This window comes from Charadrius vociferus, unplaced genomic scaffold (genome assembly GCF_000708025.1).
Source record: "Charadrius vociferus isolate BGI_N301 unplaced genomic scaffold, ASM70802v2 scaffold55, whole genome shotgun sequence".
Lineage (NCBI taxonomy): Eukaryota > Metazoa > Chordata > Aves > Charadriiformes > Charadriidae > Charadrius > Charadrius vociferus.
In genome coordinates, this window is record NW_009648444.1 from 3,595,701 (window position 1) to 3,602,304 (window position 6,604).

A 6,604-nucleotide genomic window follows, 5' to 3' on the forward strand; every position below is an offset into this window, starting at 1 on the left:
TACAATCATTAAAATGGCCTTCAACAGCAGAGTCTGGTCTGGTGTGGCAAGCCTCTGCCAGTTCTACTACAATGCAGTTGCATGAATGTAGGGGAGAGAAAGTAAAGGGGATCTCTGACAATATGATTAATTATAAAATAATTTGCTAGCACGTCTACTGATGTTTCCCTGTTAATTCACATTTTGCAGTGAGCACAATGAGAAGCCTTTTCATCTAATGCAAGGTGCTGATTTAAAGCCTACTCTCCGTTGATTGTGGATATTTGGAAAAAAAAAAAAAATTAAAAATTCCATTTACATTGGACCTCTAGACAGACTACTGTGTACCAGAGTACCTTAGGAAATTTCAGTTTGAAAATTATGAACAGTGTAGTTTAATGTAATGTTTCTTTGTCTGCCCAAAGAGATTAGCACAAGGCTGAGCTGTTAGTACATGTTAATCACTGGCAACAGTGGCTTCAAAATAAATGGCTTTTAAGCCTCATTTATTTAAATATCTTAAAGCATCCAAAGAGTGCTCTCCCCATTTAGTTCCCCTGCTGCTGCTAAGAAATAGCTTATTTTGCTAGATACCTTTCACAGTGAAAAGTTAGACTCCAGGAGGCTTGCAGTGGTTGTGGATAACATGAACTCGCCCACCCTTGCAATGCAGCCAGCTGTAGAGCTGCAGAAGTGCCACACAGTTCAGCAATGAGTAAACAATTTAAGGTGGAATAGCCAAAAATGCAGCTTTTAACCCCCTTAGCTCAAGCTCTCTGGTATTCTCTGTCCTGGACAAGACATTTGGCATATGCCGTAATGCTCTTAAGTCTTAGCCTTGCAATACTGCTTTCTATTTTAGCAGCTTTATGCTTTTTAAAAGTGATGTGAAAACTGCTAATTGCTAAAGAAGGCCTGAGAAGGCTGGATTTCCAAACAATCTTAGGCCTTACGACTGTCAGCTTCTCAGCACTGAACTTCTAGATGTTTCATCCCTGATTCCTTACAAATAGGTATTTGGGCCTTCCTGCAGTACACCCAGAGTTCGATGCCTTAAAACGGGCCTGAATTGCAGCTATATGGCCAAAGCGCTCAAGTTAAAGAGCAGCCGCATCCTTTGGGCTCCAAGTGCGTTGCTTAGATTTGGGGTGAGTCTCGGAGCGTAACTTTCTCATTCCCTGTGAGAGCACTAATCACAAGGACAAAATCTTCCGGGTGTTATATGCATGCACCTGTGGCAGGGTGGTGGCAGCCACACTGACTGTGGCCCCCCTGGAAGAATGCAGTTGGCAGCTTCCAACCACAATATAGAATTAAGGCACACGCAATAGCTGCTACGCTAGGATGTTGCGCCCCGCTGCCCGAGTCTCAGCTGGTGCTTTAACAGCAAAGGCATCCTTCTCTTTCCTTCTCTTTTCTTTAAAAATGAGAGTAAATTTTGCAATACAGTCATAGCAGGTAGTCACCACGTTTGAAATTGGTGTACTTATTTAATGGTCTGTATAATTTAGAAGCTTGGTTTCATGCATTCAGGGTTGAAAGCCTTCCCTTGATCATTATTTTTCCATGCTTTGCATATCGTGTTGCTATACAGTCTTTTGTGCTCGCTGCTGGTTATCTAGCTGAGTTGTAATCCAGCCCCTCTGCTACACTGAGCCACAATGATTCATGAGAAACCCTTATCTACTGAGAAAGCCAGATAGATTTGAAATGGCAGTTTCAATCTGTAGCAGCACTGGGGGTTGTTACAGTCTGGTTGCTGGAGAATTTACTGTATTCTGTGTCACTGCAATCAGCTGAGCATATCAGCTGATAAGAGATTGTGGGTTTCATCCTGAAGAGGTGGTGAACTGTCAAATAATGAAGATAAAGAAAGGGAAATATGCCATTCCTGCTATTATGCTCCATGTCTGTGCACCGTTAGGTCTTCCCTTTGCTGTTGCATATATCATGTCGTGCTGGTAATGCCCAAGTTCATGAAGTGGGTTTCTGGGAGCTTGAAATACTGCTTGCAGGGCTGTTTGTACAGCTCACTACTGGCTCAGGCTAGATTCTTTGCTATGTGAGGCAGAACTGTGCAGTCTTGATGCTTGTCTTGAACCCCAAAGGAAGAGGAAAAAATGCTGCTAGAAAAACATGAGGGGGAAAAAAGAGTTGGCCCAGGTGTGCCCAGGTGTCATAGTTCTAACGGTGTCTGTAGAAAACGATTGCTTTGTCTCCTAAAATTTTTTTTGTATTGAATTTCTTCAGTGATGACCTTTTATCATGATATGAAATGGAATGCATGGAGAGGGGAATGCCTGGGCCCTGGCCTCCCTCTTAAATAAGACAGGGTTTTTCTTCCTGACAGGAAGAAGGCAGGTAAGAGGCAGGTACGTCTGTTCTGGATGAGAGAAGGGCTTGACAATGAGATGCAAGAGGCAATGGTTAACTTACCTTCATCTCTCATCCCCGACTGATTCCAGTTCAGTAGGTGTCAGCTCTCGTGCCTGAGGACACAGTGGCAAGCAAAAGCATCTCCAGGTTTAGTCTGTCATGGGGGACAGGAGTTCTTTTCAGTCAGGTGGTGGCATTTGGGCTGTGGCGGAGAAAAAGTGCTCAAAAGGAGAAGAGGTGACTTCTCCCTTTGCCCGTCCTTGCTCATGCATTTGGGCTGTAGCTGGCCTGTGGAATAACAAAATCCCTGGAGCCGGGGTGGAGGCACTGTCAGCCCCTGTCTGCCCCAGGAGGAGGAAGCTGCTCGCTGGGGGTCTCTGGGCTCAGCAGTGGAAGGCTTGTGCTCTGTGCAGTGCTGGTGAGGCCACGGGCAGTTTTAGCCTGCAGCTGAGCACGCAGAACCTGGCAGCTGCCTTTGCCTCTGGAAAGGATGGTGTGGTATGTCCCAGTATTCCTGTACGATGGGTCTGCTGGGTGAGCAGGGGTACCTCCAACCTAGAGACTGTAATGGGGAGCTGCCTTTTCCACGGCTATTAAGGTAGAGCTCTTCAAGTTCAAGCTCTTGGATTGCAGCTGCCTTCTGCTGCTTTGAAAAACCCGCTTTCTATGTTTGATGGTCACTGATGCTGCCTCTGCATCTAAAATTAGCAACTACGTGCTCTTGCAAATAGCCCCTGGGGGCTGCTTCAGTGGCTTTGCGTTAGCTTGAACACTGGCACGTTACATGTGTGTGTGATACAAACCTGCGATGGTCCGTGTTGTACAGCCTTTCAGAGCCTGCTCTCCCCTCTGCTTCTCTTACTCTCTGAATACCAGAGTCACAAAAGCTGTTACTGTAATTCTGAATGCATGCGTGCAGCTGGGCTGTCAGCAAGGACTATATGTGGGCGAGTGGCTGAGGGAGCATGAATGAATGATTGAACAGAGGTAAAAGCAACAAAAGCTGTGGGTGGAAAGAGAAGGCTTGAGATTGGCTCACCCACCGCTTTAATATGTTCTTTACAATGATGTATACAAGTGAGAAGAGGATGGAGGGGTCTTTGCTCCCCCAGGCATTTGAATTCAATGTGGTTTTGTCTTGGGCATATTTTTGTTTCTGCGCTCCCTTTAGGAATGGGGAAAGTGCCCTGGCTGCCGGTGTTCTTAAAAGCGTGCTTGAATTTCCTGAATAAATAAGCTGCAGCTCCGGTGGTGAATGCAGGGAATCTTGCCTTACTTAATGCTCCATGGAAAGCTACTAGATAAGGAGAGCTTGGCTATGTGAGACTGCACAAGCAACTGACTATGGATTTTCTGATATCCTAAACCCCAAAGTGTTTAGCAAACAAATTAGGTCAGTGAAGCAAAACAAAACAGACGTGTGGATGTTTCATTGGTCTGTTAAATTTGATGATATCTGTGACCTGTTCACAAAAAAAAAAAAATAAAAAAAATGTTTCCCACCATTGAACTGGTTTCTCTCTGGGCTATGTTGTGATTTGGCTGTAGCTGGCTTGCAGAAATTTAAGGCAGAGTGAATAAAGAACTCAATTTCTGTGTGGCTGCAAAAGGGTAAGCTGGCATGCCACGGGGAAAAGAATGTCCTTTATGGCCTTCTGGATAGGCAACCAAGCAGAACGGAGAAGTAAGAAGTATGTGGGTGGGATATTGGCTTTTCTTCCTCAAGGCCCGTACCAAGCTAAGATGGGAGGGAATTGAAGGAGGAGGGGCCGTTAGGCTGAGCTGTTCGTACAGATCCAGTAATTGTTTGAGCAGGGGAGAGTAGGGGAGAACCAAACATTACTGTGTGGCTTCCTTTGAGCTGGGGCACTTACATCCTTTCCCATAGTGTGTAACTTGCTGTAGCCCTATCTAATCTCGTTAGCCTTGATTTTCATTTATGCTAATTTGGTCTCCAGTGGAAAATGGTACAGTATCTCAAATGCCTTCTGTCAACTGCATGTAAAAAGAGGTATCTTGTACTCTTGATTGTGGTTTGCTTTGTAGCCTTAGAGTTATTAACCCAGTCAGTGAACTCAAATAGTCTCCTCCCGATGCCAAATTGCTTTCTTTTCACCCTGTTGTTGGCACCACAGAGTATGCATGCATTCTTCTGCATGTAATTCAATTCCCATGCCAGTCAGGAATACCACCGTACTTTGTTCCAATATTTTTCCAATATTTTGCTGAAAGATAAGGTGGCTGCTTATATTGGCTTGGAGAATCTTAGAATGGTTTAGGTTGGAAAGAACCTTGAAGATCATTGAGTTCCACCCCCCCTGCCGTAGATAGGGACACCTCCCACTACACCAGGTTGCCCAAGGCCACATCCAGCCTGGCCTTGAACACCTCCAGGGATGGGGCCTCAACAACCTCTCTGGGCAACCTGTTCCAGTGCCTTACCACCCTTAAAGTGAAAAACTTCTTCCTAATGTTTAATCTAAACCTGCCCTCTTCCAGTTTAAAGCCATTCCCCCTCGTCCTATCACTACATGCCCTAGTAAAAAGTCCTTCCCCAGCTCTCCTGTAGGCCCCCTTTAGGTACTGGAAGGTGGCAATAAGATCTCCCCGGAGCCTTCTCTTCTCCAGGCTGAACAACCCCAACTCTCTCAGCCTGTCCTCATAGGAGAGGTGCTCCAGCCCTCAGATCATTCTCGTGGCTCTCCTCTGGACTCGCTCCAGCAGGTCCATGTCCTTCTTATGTTGGGGACGCCAGAGCTGGATGCAGTACTCCAGGTGGGGTCTCAACTAGAGTGGAGTAGAGGGGCAGAATCACCTCCCTTGACCTGCTGGCCGCACTTCTTCTGATGCAGCCCAGGATACGGTTGGCCTTCTGGGCTGTGATTGCACATTGCTGGCTGTAGAAGAGGAGCTTGCTACAACCATACAAAATTTGGTTGAACTTTGCTTTGACTTTCGGTAGAAAAGTGACCAGATAGGCTATGCAGGTCAAACTTCTGCTTTTTCTTCAGTAGTGTTGTAAACACTTCAAATTATGAGCTTTTACATTCATATGTATTAATCTGGGTTATTTGGTGCAAGCCAGACATCTTACGTTGAAAGGTGAATTGGAGAGTAGTCACCCTGTGACATTAAGACTCTCAGGGTGATAATGACCATCAGGCCCGGATAACAGTATTGTGGTTGTGGATATAACATTTGGAGCAGTCAGATCTCACCTCTGAAGTATTAGCTGATCTGTGCTTTAAACATCAATAATTTGTCACTATATTTCATCCTTCATCCAGTTAACCCTGGTCCGAAGTGGAGACTACTGACCACTCAGTCACTGCTCTGGATGAGCTGGGAAGGGAAGACTTGCTGGGGGCAGGGGATATCCCAGCACAAGGGATATTCAAACACCAACACCTATGCTGAGGTTAAGCCATCTTGTGTCCTTTGGGAGGAGGAAGGGAACCTGCTTTGAATCCACAAAATTATTTGCTTACCTTGTTTTATAAAATAATACTACACCTGCTGTACTTACAAGGCAGAATAGTCAGTGTTTGACAGCACTGGGTTGTAGGAAGTGTTACTGTTGCTGATGCTTGGTGGGGTACGGATGGTGGAAGCAGAAGTATAGCTTTCTCGAAGACTATTTTGGGAAGCCGACCCATGCTCTAGAGAGCTCCTTTTGCTAGAATCCTGATCTCAGCTCAATTTTACAAACAGTATGTATTTTTACTCTGTAATGCCTCCAGTGTGCAGTTTTGTTTATCTTGCGTGTGTTTGCAAGGCATACAGTTAGACATAAATCTGACATCTAGTATGTACAACTGGCAAAAGAAGTAGGAACGGTATTCAGATCAACAGTTAGAAATAGAATACAAGATGTTGTTAATGACACTTGTGCAAAAGAAACAAAAAAAACCATAACAGTTGAGGTAACGCATACTGTGTGATGGCAAACTGTTGCGGATAGAAGCATTTGACAGTTACAGCTTAGCAGCCATTCAAAATTTATTAATGGCTTGAGGTAGATCAAGAGGTTGAATTTTAGCAGCACTTAATCATTAACTGATTTAAAGGTTACAAAAATAACTAAACAGCGACTTAGTTACAGATTCGAAGATGGCAAGATTCACACTAACTTATTATAAAGTATACCAAATCAATACGTATACATATGAGCAAAAGCACAGATCTCAAATTAATATCTTATATGTATATAAGCAAAGCGTATAAGTGCACGTGTGCACCCCCCCCCCCC